Here is a 14,056-nt window from a genome sequence, read left to right on the forward strand (position 1 = left end):
GTTGCTCAGAACCACATCCAGCCTGGCCTTGAATGTCTCCAGGGATGGCGCATCCACCACCTCTCTGGGCAAGCCAGTGTTTTACCATCCTTATCACCTCACAGAATGAAAATAGGACTTCCTGGAAAGAAAAAAGACGTACTGTGACTAATATAAAGGTAAAAGCTGGTGTTAAATAAATCAACAGTATTGAAATATTCTGTTTTTTTCCTAATGACATTGCTGCTATCGGCCCTTTAATTCCTTGAATGGTTGGCATAAGGCTGTATGTATCCTACATAAGTGACTCAAGTGAGAATTTTTCTCTGCTGCCACCTAGTTTCTGTTTTAATGTCAGAGAGAACGGGGAAGGTAGGTAAAGAGAGAGGACAAGACAAAAGAAAACAAAGCTTGTAGTTATCTTTATTTCAAACGGTAGTGGCAGGTGAACTTCCAGAGCTTTTTAGAGCATTTTGAGGGGGCATCAGAGGTAATCAGACATGGAAGAAGCACAAAGCCACTCAAAAAAACACAGTGCATGCTTCATGCGTTCCACAGGGTCCATGCAAGTAAGTATGACTGTCACAACTGAAAAAAACCCTGCCAATTTAATTCTTCATGACCCCACATCACAATGTTGAGGCCTTTTGCAAATGAACAATCGCTGTGCAGGAAATTGTGGTGGATGTAGGAGTCATATCCAAAAGGAAGAGTAACGTTGCTGATGTGACTCACTCAAAAGCCATATGATTTTGGGGAGGTGTACACTGAAACCTGACTTCCCGGCCATCTGTGTTAGAAGACTCTGTGTAGGTGTATTGCTGCACTCTCCACCACATCTTGGACAGCTGTGCAGATTGGGAGGTGCAAAAGAAAGGTTATCTATCTGCTGTCCTGTTACAGCAGAACAAGGTGCTCAAGAGCTTCCTCAGCCAGGGTTGTACAAGTCGTGTTTGCCCTGGGAATAAAAAAACAGGCTTACCTGACAGCTTTGATACCACAGAAAGTCACCTGTCTTTAGAGACCTGCAGATGGTTTCTAAGGTCATTTTTTTTGCAGCAGCAGCATCAGGAGGAGGAATTCTAGCTGGTCAAGGCCTCATTTCCAGTCTTCTCAGTTAAATAATAACAAAACACTTACTTAGGAAAGAACTGGGACCAGTCTTTAAAAAAAGCACTAAAAAGAGCAGCCTGCAGTACACATCCTAATCTGCCAATTTGCCTCCTTTGTCTTCCCAAAAGGACAAAAACTCAGGCAATTCCTCCTCCAAAGAGTGGAAGATGACATTGAGAAGTGGTAGAAGTACTGTTAGAAGACCACAGATCAGACAGAAAGCTACACCACATGAAGAACAGTAAGCCCATGGGCAAAAAAAGATTCAAACACTTGGTGGAAGTCTTGCAAATTGTACTTGGAAATGCTTTGCTTTCTGCAAGCTCAGCCTCTCTGCTTGTCCCCAGCTTCAATTTTTCAGGTGTGCCCCAAACAGCAGCCTGTGGGCTGAGCAGCCCCTCTGCTGTGGTCCTCCCAGACACTTCCTACATCCTCAGTTCCTGAGTAGTAGCTGACCTTAGGTTGGATGAATCTTGGGTGAGGTGGTTTAGTGTGAGGTGTCCCTGCCCATGGCAGGGGGGTTGGAACTTTATGATCTTAACGTCCTTTCCAACCCTAACTATTCTGATTCTATGATTCCACAACCAACCTAGCAGCCACTGTAAATCTTCCTGGCAAGGTTCCTCTTTTGAGCTGGTTTACTTTCTCGAGCAGTGCTGTCAGGGCCCTGCCTCCCATATCCTTGAATAAGAAGTTTTACATTCTCTGCTTTAGCTCAAACACTAATTCCTCTGTCTGTCCTGGGCTGTCACAGCTTGTCTAGTAGGTTGCTGAGAAAGACAGGATTACAAGAACCCTGTCATTGATGCAGAGAAATGCAGTTGGCTTTAAGTTGTGCAGGTGAACTGTAAAGAGATCTGCAGAGAGCAAGGTACGTGAAAACATGGCCAGGATGCAGAGCCTGCTGATCTCAATGCCTGTCTTAACGCTCTGTCCAACCTGACCTTGAACATTATCAGGGATGGGGCAGCCACAGCTTCCAGTGTCTCAGCACCCTCACAGTAAAGAACTTCTTCCTTATCTCTAAACTGAACTCCCCCTGTTTGAGTTTTAGCCCAATTAACCCTTGAGGTCTCCACGCAGGCTGAACAGCCCCAGTTTTCCCAGCCTGCTCTGTTGCCACGCATGTGTGGTCTCCCACAGATTTCCACCAGGGTCTTTCCTCCTCTTCTGCTTCGTCAGAGACTCAGTTTGGCTTTCCTCATGACTGCCAGCAGAACCTTTTGGGGGAACGTCCGCGGACACTCTTCACCACACCCCGCACCCCCGCTTGGCTCGAGTGCCAGCCCTGGGCACACCGGTTACTCAGGCAGCGCGGTGCTGCTCTCCCCCAGCCCGCCCACGGCACATCCCGTCTGTGCTTCCCGGGAAGCGTGGCCAGCCCGTCCCGGCAGGTGGCAGCATCGCTCCGCGGTTCCCTCGCCGAGCCGCCGCGGCCCCCGGAGAGCCCGGCTCCTGCGGTGCTGCTGCCCCGGGTCCGGCTCTGAGCGCGGTTCCTCCTGTGCTTGAGTTACTGAATATGTTACAAGCAGTCACAGCACCCGCTGGAATACAGGCGGGCTGGAGCTGGGGCTTTCTGCTGCAGGAATTTGGTTGGAAATGGAATTTAGAAGGGATTTAGCTGAGCCCGTACAAATACAGAGTGAGGTAAAGTGATGGGAGCAGTGTGTGGATATGTGTTCTGTCTTGTCCTTTTGCGGTGAGCCCGGGGGGTTCACCCACATCTGCCTCAAACTCTGTGGCTTCGGGACCTGCTGCTTTATCTATACCTGCGTTCAAAGTTCACATTAAACATTGGCTCCAGAAAACAAATTAATAACAAGGCAACTTACGACATGGAAAGCTTGCATTTGTCAAAGTGTCTTGGCTGATGCAGTTCTCAACCTTGTTCTGTAGTGCAGACCCAGTAGTTAGATATCCTCAGTGGCCTTGGGCACAGTGAGTAGGTGCTAGCTACCTGTGAAGTGTACTGGCTGGTGTCTATGAATTAGCTGAGAGCCAAAGACGACAGAGGAGGAGACCTGTGGCCACAGTGCCAGTGGGAATTGGGGATGGAAGGCTGCTTCAGAGGAGCTTGGCTGGATCTGTAGCACTTGCTCCCATCTGAGAGGAAACAACGTCCTGCCTGCCTGCATTAAGGATGTAGATGTCTTCCCTTCTTGTCCTGCCTCCACTTTTCTTGATTCCTCCACATTTACTTAGGCTTTCTGCAAAGCAGAAGAAATCCCCTGCAGCAGTGAGTTTACTGTTGGTGGGGTATTGCTAAGAAGGGGCTCATGACCCTTAGGACAGTGGCAAATCACTATATGCAGCTATCCCATATGTTTTTCCCATGAAACAAATAGCTTACAGTGCCTTGCATTCTTTGTGTCAGTGTTGTGCACAGGCTGAGCCTCTTGGAAGCATCAATACAAAAGCTATGCCGGTGTGAGAACCATGGAGGAGACTTAGCCCTGTCCCTCCATCACAGGTACATGACCAAATGCCTCACTCCAGGCAGAGTTACACTGTGGAATATGTGTTGAATCACCACCTCTGGGGGTATTTGAAAGACGTGTACATGTGACACTTGGGGACATGGTTTAGTGGTGGATTTGGTAGAGCTAGGTTAATGGTTGGACTCAATAGCCTTCAAGATCTTTTCCAACCTAACCAATTCTGTTATTCTATGATTCTTGAATTGTTTCTTCATCAAGCAAGCTATTTCTCTCCGATATTTGATAATCTGTGTCTCTGTTGGCTGCTTGCCCACTTCCCTTGGCAAGTGCAGAGCTTTCATATAAAGCTCAGAGTCTTATTCAATTATTTTGGTTTGGCCTTCCTTGGTTGGGAATTGCTGGTGAGCACAGTGCCTTCAGGCTGTAATTTCCTGTTGCATATTTTCTGAAACCATGTGAGGGATTGCTCTTGATGAGCTTTCCAGGAGCCTGCTACAACTGAACTTGTCTCATTATCAGCCAGAAATAGCCTTCAGCTTCTCGTCATCCTTCTACTCTCACAGCTCAGGATTGTTTTGTTTTCCCTTCCCGGGATTTGAATGCTGATATGAGGTCATGGAGTCTCTGAAAGTAAATGGCACAAGTCCATCTGGGCTAGCACAGAAAGAGGGCAGGAAGAGAACGCTCTGAGTACTATGGATAATTCATAAAGGCATTACATGGTGCTTATATCCTAGACCAGGGCGTACCACAGGATGGTCTAGGAGGCAGCAATGGCTGTTCATGAGTGTGTATCACCCTTGTGCTAATCTTCAGCAAAGAGGTGATCTGGTGGACAGAAGTCAATGAGAAATTCGTAGGGTTGAAGGTGGCAGGTGGCCCAGAGAAGAGGGGAGGATCAGCAAGGCTGCAAAGGATCATTCTCTGCTCGTCTGGTTTATGCAGTGGAGCAGATTGAGGAAGTGCCTCAGGTGTACTTGAACCGAGTTGAGGACTCTAACTTAGGGCCATAAGGAGCATTCAGCAATGTAGAATTGATCTTTGTAGACCAATAGGGGTACCAATATGCCCTGTCTACCTCACAGGCAGCTGAAAGGCAATTCATGACCACATTTGTAAAGTTGGACAGCTATCCGAAGGCTGATGAAGAGATCCTTGTCCTGGCTTTATGTGATGTAAATGGCCTGGAGTGGTCTACAGGGGCTTTGAAATTCTCTTTCTTACTGCTGAGAGATCCCCTCTCTGAAATGGCAATAGGTACTGTAGCACCGGCAGGATCTGCCTTCCCTCGGGGTAAGAAGTATTGTCATGAATTCTCACAAGCACCATGGTCTGGATGCTCTGAGGGAGGCTGTGGTATTCAGAGCTTTGAAAGATCAGAGGCAGCTTGAAAGCTCATCATTCTTTTCTTTAGTCTCTGGGCTGCAAGCTTTGTGCTGTCTCAAGGTACAGCTTAAGATTGCTGTGCCTCTGCAAGCGAAAGCAGGGTCTCCTTACCTGCATGTTACCTTTCATGCGGCATCTCTGCCCATCTCCTCTTTCAAATCATAGGACTAATGAGTAGAACTGAATACTCGTGTTTACATATAGCATCTGCCAAGCATTTATCAAAGATGTGTCCAAAAGCTTTAGAAACTCATAAACTCCTATAAAACTGAACACAAGAAAACCTCAATGATGGTTTCTGCCTCACTGTAACTTGTGTTTCAGCATGCCACTGTACTCAGGGAAATGTATTGTAGGTGTTAGTAATTGTTTCTCTACACCCATCGCAGCAGCTGAAGAGTTGAAATTGGTAATGATCTTTCCAGCATCCTAGCTATTCTTCAGCTGCTCACTGAGGCCATTAATCAACATACCCAAGACTGCTTGAGCAACATTTGCTAGCAATTAACCTATGGTTATGGGAGTGTTTTTCCCTATTACGTTTCTATTCTAGTCTGCACCTCAAATAAAAGGTGTACTCGAACACTGCTTTTGCTAATTGAAAAGCCTAGAAAAGAAAAGTTCTCAGACTTAGATGTACCGTCTTGATAGGAGAAAAGAGGGCATCCAGTATGCTGGAAATGTGTTACATTAAATCCTTTCCCACACTACTCAACATTAGCTGCGCTCTTCCTTTTCAGTTGCTTTTTCTAATGTTATAGAGACAATAGGACAGACATCTGAGGTGTGTTGCAGTTTGTCAATACGTGTTTTATAAGACTTATTGGAAGACTCCATTGGGAAGAAAAGCAAATGTATGTGTGTTCTCCTGAACTTCACACTGCCCCACTTTTTCTCTGTTCTCATTCCTTAAACACTGAGTAGTTTTATCACCTCAGTTTTCACTAGCCAGACTGAATGTTTCTAATGTTACTCCAGTGGTGGCAGTGAAGTTACAGCTGGGGTAATCTTCACCTCTAATGTTTTCTAGTGTCTACAAACTTTATTTGACTCATGAATGTTAGTGTGGGGTTTAATGGAGTTAATGTCACAGGGCCTCGAGCGACCTGGTCTAGGGGGAAGTCTCACTGTCCATGGCAGGGGCGTGGAACTGGATGGTCTTTAGGGTCCTTTCTAACCCAAACCATTCTGTGATTCTGTGATTCTATGAAATGGAAGAAGCGGATTGCCTTCAAAATTACTGCAGGGGACTTTTCTGGCTTGTAGGACTTGGCAAGATGGCAAATTAAAAATGTCAAAAGGAATGAACATGCACCATAAGCAGAGCTGGTGCAGTATCCTAGGTGTGCTGATATGACTGTGTAGGACTGGTACCTCACATCCCAGCTTCTTCTCGCAGTTTGTGTGGAGATGGTCTAAAAGCCTTCATGTTGCCTAAAGCTAGAGGAGTGTCACATTCTGTAGCTGTGATCAGAAGCAGCTTAGACACAGTAGCACATGCACCAACAGCAAGTTTGCCACAGCATACCCACTGCTATTAGCCTTAGTGAAAAGGCAGAGGCTGGAGCACTGGATGGAGACCTGTCTATGTGCAAAGGAGCTGTTTTCATGTGCACATCCTTCTGCTGGCTGTATTTCAGGAGTACAGGAGGAAATAGTGCAGTCCTTTAGTACAACCAGTAGTAGCTTTAGATCCTAGAAGCAGAGGAAGGGCTTGTAAAATAAATCAGTTACCTGCCACGCCTTACAGCTTGTTTGCATCACTAATATGTACTTTTTTGATTTGAAGATGGGAATAAGCTCATTACTAAAGTACCAACATCAGAATCATTTTTGTTTCTTGTGACCCCAAAGTTTCATGTTTGCTGTCCATTTTCCTTCACCCCGTTCCCTGCAGGGAATGTCATCATACTTTGCCTCAGGATGCCAATTTTTGCAGCATTTGTCACTCAGCCATGCAATTCTGATAGGCAGGACTGTAAGAGAAGCCTAAATATAGCGATCCTTTTGGCCCTCATTTATGTCAGAAACAATGTCAGTTTCTAGCCCGTGTCATTGTGGGGGAAGGAGACTTCAACATGTGACACAAAAGGGAACAAAAGATGTCTCCAAACACACTTAACATAACTCTCTTGCTTTCTTTTGGAGTATGACTCATGAGTTTTAAGTGATCAGTAGAGCCTCCGCTTCATTAACCCTCCACTCAAAATAGTCCTGTTACCTCTGATAAGAGAGGGGGATGTCACTTTATTGAGCGTGGTGTCTGTTATCTACACCAGAGTGGAAAAGCAGGAAGGAAGTGGGCAGGCCCCACGCATTGAAAAGGGACAGTTTAGGTCCCTTGTTGCATTTGCCAAGCTCATTTAATACCTCTAATTCTGGCGAGTGTGATCTTCACAAGCATTTGTAACACGGTTGGTGATTTCGGGCTGAGGGGCAGACCTTTCCGAGAGAGCTGTACAAGCTGAGTTACAGAAACAGAAGCTGACACCAGGTCTGAGTGTAATGCAACCGAATTAAAATTAAGAATGGTTGGGAACGTGCTTGGCTGTATTCTGCAGGCAATGAAAGGCTATTTCCCTAAAAATGCTATCTCGATGATTTGTCCCATTTATATTCTTGTCTTTTTATTTATTAGTTACCTAAACCTTATAAAGCAGAGCTTCCCCCATCCTCATGAGGCAGGTATGTATACAAATGGCAGGTACTGATGAAATGTTTACTGAAAAGATTAGCTTGTCAATGAGGCAAAGGATGGATATTGATCCCCTTTCTATGTTTGTCAACCTGTAACCTGTTTAAGAAATGGCCTACAGCAATGAAATCCAATCAAGCACTCTCTGCAGCTCCAGTTTTCTTGTAATATAGGGAGGGGATTCAATCACAGTAGAGGAAATGAACCACTTATCATATAAATGAGACTGAGGCAATTAAGAGGTTACAGGTTACAAGTGAGAATAGTTCTGGCTGCAATACAGGATTAAAAGATGGGTATTCTTCTGTGCACCTGAGCTTTTCTGTGATCTTTCTATGCTGAGGGGTTGTTACGCACCTGAACTAGCAGGGTTAACAGAACCAAGTGCAGTGTGTGCCTCCCCTAACTAAACCCCTGTTTGTTAACTGTGCTCGACATGTTCTCAAAGATGTGGCCAAAATAGTTTTCTGAGTAATTAATACCACTGGCCAGTCCCTGAGGCCACCTGAAAAACAAGTTTTTAGTTTTATGAGAGTTGTGAGAGTGGAATTTTCATCTGATTCAACATCAGAACAAAACTGAGTTTTTCCTAATGTCATCCTCCTACCCCACTTCCTCCCAGTAATGTAAAACTCAGGCCTAAGCTCTGTTCAAGACCAGTGCTGCAGCTGCCAGGCTGTAGAGAAAATCTTCATTCCTTGAACTGAAACAGTTTTTATTCACATGAATGAGTAAGAGGGCAGCTCGACTTACAGATGAGCTGAAGTAGATGACCTTTCATCTTACCTCCAGCAGGGTGGATACCCATGTACAACATCCAGTTTTAAGGTTCAGATCCCTATCCTGAAACAGAGAAAACAGCATCTGGTATTGAAGGATTTGCCATCTGGGACAAGTGATCAATCCGTTTGCTTTCTTAGGTCTGGGTTTCCTTCTCCAGAAACACAATCCTGGGCCCTACAGGGAAAATATGAAATCAATTTTTCTATTAAAGGCTTAGGTCTTGGTACTTGTGATGTGTTGACCCTGGCTGGCCACCAGAAGCCCACCAAGCCACTCTGCCATCCCCCCTCCTCAGCAAGATGGGGAGAAAATAGGATGGAAAACTAAGGATAAGCTAATAGGATGGTCAAGGTAAGGATAAGGAGATCACTCACCAAATACTATCACTGCCGAAACAGACTTGAGGAAATGAATTTAATTTACTGCCAATTAATACCAGAGAAGGACAGTGAGAAATAAAAACAAAACTAAAACCACCTTTTCCCTGCCCACACCCTGCTCCTGGTGCCTTCTTATAGAAGCCACCCCTGCAGCCCCCCACTGCCAGAAACTTGCCACATAAATCCAACACGGTACTTCTGTGTTTTGCAGCTGTAAAAGTATGCCACTGCAAGCATCTGATCAGTGCTTAACCTAGAGAAGGGAGTTTTCTTCTTACTCTTGCATCTCCAGTGCATTTTCTTTTCCTTTTCTAAATATTATTTTTCCCAGTGGATGCCTTTATTGACTCAAATATGCAATGAAATAGACTTCAATTGATAAGCAGCCTTCAGAGCAGAGATCAGTGTAAGATTATACATGACAGTCAGTAATAAGGGAGAATTTAGTGAACTCATTGACTTGGGGTAGGCAAGGAGATACACAGCCCTCCATCCCTGCTCTTGGCGTGAGCTATTACCAGCAGTGAACCTGGCAGCCTGTCCTGTCTGACAGGGACCTAGCATGTGTCTCTAAGTTCAACCCAACAGTCTGTACCCATAACCCCAAATCCCCTTTTGGGACAATGATTTTAGCACCCAAGAACCAAACAAGCATGGAGGCTTTTCTCTCCCTTTAGCTGAAGGTACAGAGAGACCACAGCTGATCTAGAAGTCTTTCTGAACACGTGCCTTGCATTCACCTCCCTGTGTGACCCTGCCTGGGGAGCAGAACAAGCTCTTGTGCTTAGTTTACCACCGGTGCTGGGTTAGTTTACAGTTTTTAGCAATTCACCTTGCTCAGGTAAATTGTGTTGTAACTGTTAGGGGCTGTTGTAGGTGTATATGTACTGTGCTGCTTAAGCTGCATCCACCCTTATGGTGGTGGCTATTGCCATGTTTGCCACCTTCCAGGTCCAACCTCAACAATCTCTTTCGAGTGGAGCCGAGTCCTGGAATCTTGTCTCTTCTTTTCCATGTTATTAAAACAAAATAATAGCAATTCAGTTATTAAAAACTGTGAAATAAATGACAGGAGCTATTCCTCAGGAGTTTGAAACCTTTGTTTTGTGACTCAGACTGGCTCAGACAACAGGAACGGGATCTGAATTAAAAGTAAATTTAAAAAGCTTGAAATAAAGAAAAGGGCTAAATGTTTCATATCCAATAATGTTGAATTTTTCATAAGTAATAAATCTAATGTGAAATAAAATGCTGAAATACAGCTGTGGCATGGTGGTTTATATTCCAGGAACCCCAAGTACAATAAATATGCACCAAAAAATTAGTATAGACATTGAAATGCTCAGGACAGAGTAAAACCCTTGAAGGGAGTTATGGCATTATCTTGCTATGTAGATACGTTGATGGTCCAGTGTTCCCAGTTGGCAATGCCTGCCACTCATTTGTAGGAGAGAGGAGAATTGTACGCCTGGTTCCTTCTCTTCTCCTGATACCATGTCCCCTAGAGACCTACTGTCTGCTTTGTTAATGATTAAGAGCTAACTACAGAAGGGCACGTATCAAGTATGGACATATTATATTGTGTCAGAATTGAGGAGGAAGCCTCAGCCTTGTGTCCCCTGTGCCTCTCTCCAGTATTAATCTTCTCAGTACATGAAATATTTTTCACCAATACATAACCTCAGTTATTACTTCCTGCCATTAAGTGCAGCAAATACTCAGACACTCTTCTGGAACATTTCCAAATGAAATCTCAGAGTCATTACATTAACCTTTTCCATTATAGAGGAGAAGGAAATTAGCTATTGGCACACACAGAAATACACAGAAAGAGGTACGATATTTTGCATAATTGTATTTTTATACTTTCTGACAATGCAAAGAGTTAAAGAAAAATGTTAAAAAACCTGCATGCTTCATTAAAAACTCTCGATTTCTCTATTTTCAGCAAAATAAGCCATCAGTGTTAGATTCTATAATTGACACCATTGCTTAGGGAACAAACCTATGAATCTTATTAGAGACAAATTCATTACTTTAAGTCCACCCTTAGGATGCAGAGCTCATAAAAGAAACCTCTGGAGGGTTCAGCTTAGGGGATGAGATGATTTCAGGCTGCAAATCTACAGATTTGCTGTAATTAACCTGAACTAATTATTGTCAGGCGATGGGTCAGACATCCTGGATAAAGGACCCTGGCTGGTTCTGTGGTCTACTGGGTTTTCAGTAAGACAGCTGCTTGTTAAACAAAGAAAAAGTACTGAAAGCACAGCCCTATGTATTCTTAAAGTAAGATAAATCTTTCCACTGGGGGAGAATGGCAGAGGCCATTTAAAATGCACAATCAAATGGCCCAACCGAAATATATTAATGTTTAATACTTTTGAGCTAGCTCACAGCAGGTAACAATCAGTAGCAATGGTCAAAAACAACTCCTAGGCAAGCTAAGCTGGTCTCTATATGAAGTGAATGACTGTTTGCCTACTTTTGCACATATCATGAGAAGGGATCTATCTGAACACTATTTATGCACTGCAAACACACTGTTACAGTCCTGCAATGGATGCTGCCCTGTCACTGTGCTTCCACTGCTACTATTTTAACTTGCATGCTTTAATTTTTCTACCATATATACAAACCTCTGCTAGATTCACTCACTCAGCCTGCATGCAAGCAGAGAGATAGATGTGTCCCCAGGGTGTGGGTAGGAGTCCCTCTGTGTGACCTGGAGAATAAGGGGCTCTGGCTGCACTGCTGGGGCTGGCAGGGACTGGTTGTCATGAAGTGGTTTGCTGGGTAGGTGTATTTGAGCTTCTAAGGATTGATATTTAATACGAGGTAATCTTTTGCTTCTGATTACTTCTTATGTAACCCTCTGACCCTGTAAATATCAAGAATAGCTTACAATGCATTGTTTCCGTTTCCCAATTGGGGCATCCTTCTAACAACATTGCATCTTCCTGTTGAGAGAGCAGGAGAACCAATCCCAGGTAAAAAGTTCCTTTTCCCCATTCTTCTGTCCAGGTGCTCCGCTGACCAACTGTACTTTGGCCTTATTGAAGCACAGGCCTTTTGGTCTTGATGTAGACAACACCTCTGATGTTTACAAGCTTGCCTCTGTTGACTATTCCCATTTACAACTAAAAGCTGTAAACCCACAGCCTTTGCTCTACTCTGACCTCAGGTCCTTTTCCACTTGCACTTCACTCATGCTATCATAGTACTTCTGTTGCATACTCCTACAACAGGGGGAAAGTCTCCACAACCCTCACTGCACTGTGACTCACTAGCTCATTAACCCTCATTAGCTGTGACTGGTATTTCAGATGTGGTTTGGTCAGGAAACCATAGGCTGAAGCAGAACCAAACTACTCTGTCAGCCCGGATGGAATGGCAACATGGGATGGAGAAGCCAAACTCCTTTCACATGGCTACATTTAACTAGCAAAACAAGGACAAGAAAAAGAGATTTAGATGATACTAAAGGGATGCTACTCCCTTCGTCCTTCTGTCCTGCAGACAGCACACTACCCATCACCCCTGCCCACCTTGGGCTACAACAGGCTCTCCTAAAGAGACTCTGCAGTGTCACCAGTCCTGCAGTGTGGTAGAGGTGAGAGCAGGTAATACTTGCAATTCTGCTATATGAGAGAAAAGCAAGCATTTCCTTGTGTGTCTGGATCAGTAGAAGGCCCTCTGAGAAGTGGTCTCTCCCTGATAAGTGCAGCTTAGGGCAAGATTATTGCACGCTTGCTCTGTGGCTCTTTATGACAGGTATGACAATAAAAATTAGTTACCAGTGAATGAAAACCTTAACAGCAGCAGGAAAAGCTGCAGTTATCATGCATCACCACTGTATGCCACTGCAGACTAATTACTCTGGTGTATCCCAGAGATGAGGCTATAGCAGACCCCCAGAAACATTTAGTTAATATTAAATTATAATCCTATTACCTTTAGAGGTTCTCAGTGCTATTAATCTCACAGTTTCTAAATCAGCAGCTTAAAACCCGAAAACCACAATGCCATGAACACCTTTGTGTGTACATCATTTTTAAGCACAGAATATATAGTATAAAATTGCTGTCGGATTTATATCCTTGCATCAAACTAAAATGCACAACAGAAGAGTGCTTGGGTTTATATCTTGAAATAGATTCTAGAGTTAATTTACACCTTAATAAAATACTTTTTGGAAACTCACTAGGGGTGCTGCAAAAAATCTTACTACCAGGACCAAGTAAAAACAAACTTCATGCTGACAAAAACATGAAGAACTCGTTAAACATTTGTGTATAAATGCTTCAGTAAGCTTGTAAGTGCTGCTTACATGCTTTTTGAATTACAACCTGAATTAGGTCTCCATTTCTATTGCTTTCTCCTACAGGGATGGAGTCTGGAAGAATACTTTCATTTTTGGTTTCTTCAATTTTCTGATATTCTCATTTGTTGTTTCTATGTCTGGTTATTAATGGATTTAAGCAACTGCTCATTTCTGTCTCATCATACTTCTGTTCCTCTGTTTTCTTCAGTTTTTAGTCTGACTGCAGTTTAAACTACCATTTGCTCTAGATAAATCCTTATAAGATGGGTGGGAGAGGGAGGATGTCCAGGGCATAGACTCCCAATAAATAAATATAGAAATTATTACTTTGCCAAAATAATTTATTCTTAGAATTTTTAGCTTTTCTCATAGAAATTGTAGGGAATGTCTCCTCCATCTCCAAGGGTAAAAGCCAAGTAACCTGGAATTGTAATGCCTCCAAGAGCTGGGACATTTAAATTCAAAACTTCACACCAAATTAATCTTGTACAGGCTGCCTCATCACCTCTCCCAGGGGAATTACAGACCATCTTGGATCGCATCCTCTCCATTCCCCAGTCAGTGAGGAGAATGAGTGGTGCAACCCATGGGCCATATTTCCTTTTATTGCAGAGGTGCCTGCTCATCTTTGAGAATTGGTAACACTAAGATAAAAAGAGGTCAACCCAGAGCCATCTTTCCTCTTCCTCTGCAAAGGAGCTGTATGACATTAAATTACCTATTTACAAAAGAGATTAATATATAAAGCTGTATTAAAGAGGTGAAATGGCTGGAAAATATAAAATAAGAAAATGGAATTTCCCTTGAAATTTTATTCATAGAAGGCTGAGAGCTGCACTTTGCCACTGAAGCAACATCTATGAATTGTTTCAGTGCTGGAGACCTTTTCGGCTGATATTAAACTACTGATATTAAGCTACTACCGATAAAACTTTATGATGCTACTTCTGCATTAACA

Source organism: Neopsephotus bourkii, unplaced genomic scaffold, assembly GCF_033783945.1.
Source record: "Neopsephotus bourkii isolate Nb327-2 ecotype Australia unplaced genomic scaffold, CSIRO-AGI_Nbou_v1 NB_1248, whole genome shotgun sequence".
Lineage (NCBI taxonomy): Eukaryota > Metazoa > Chordata > Aves > Psittaciformes > Psittacidae > Neopsephotus > Neopsephotus bourkii.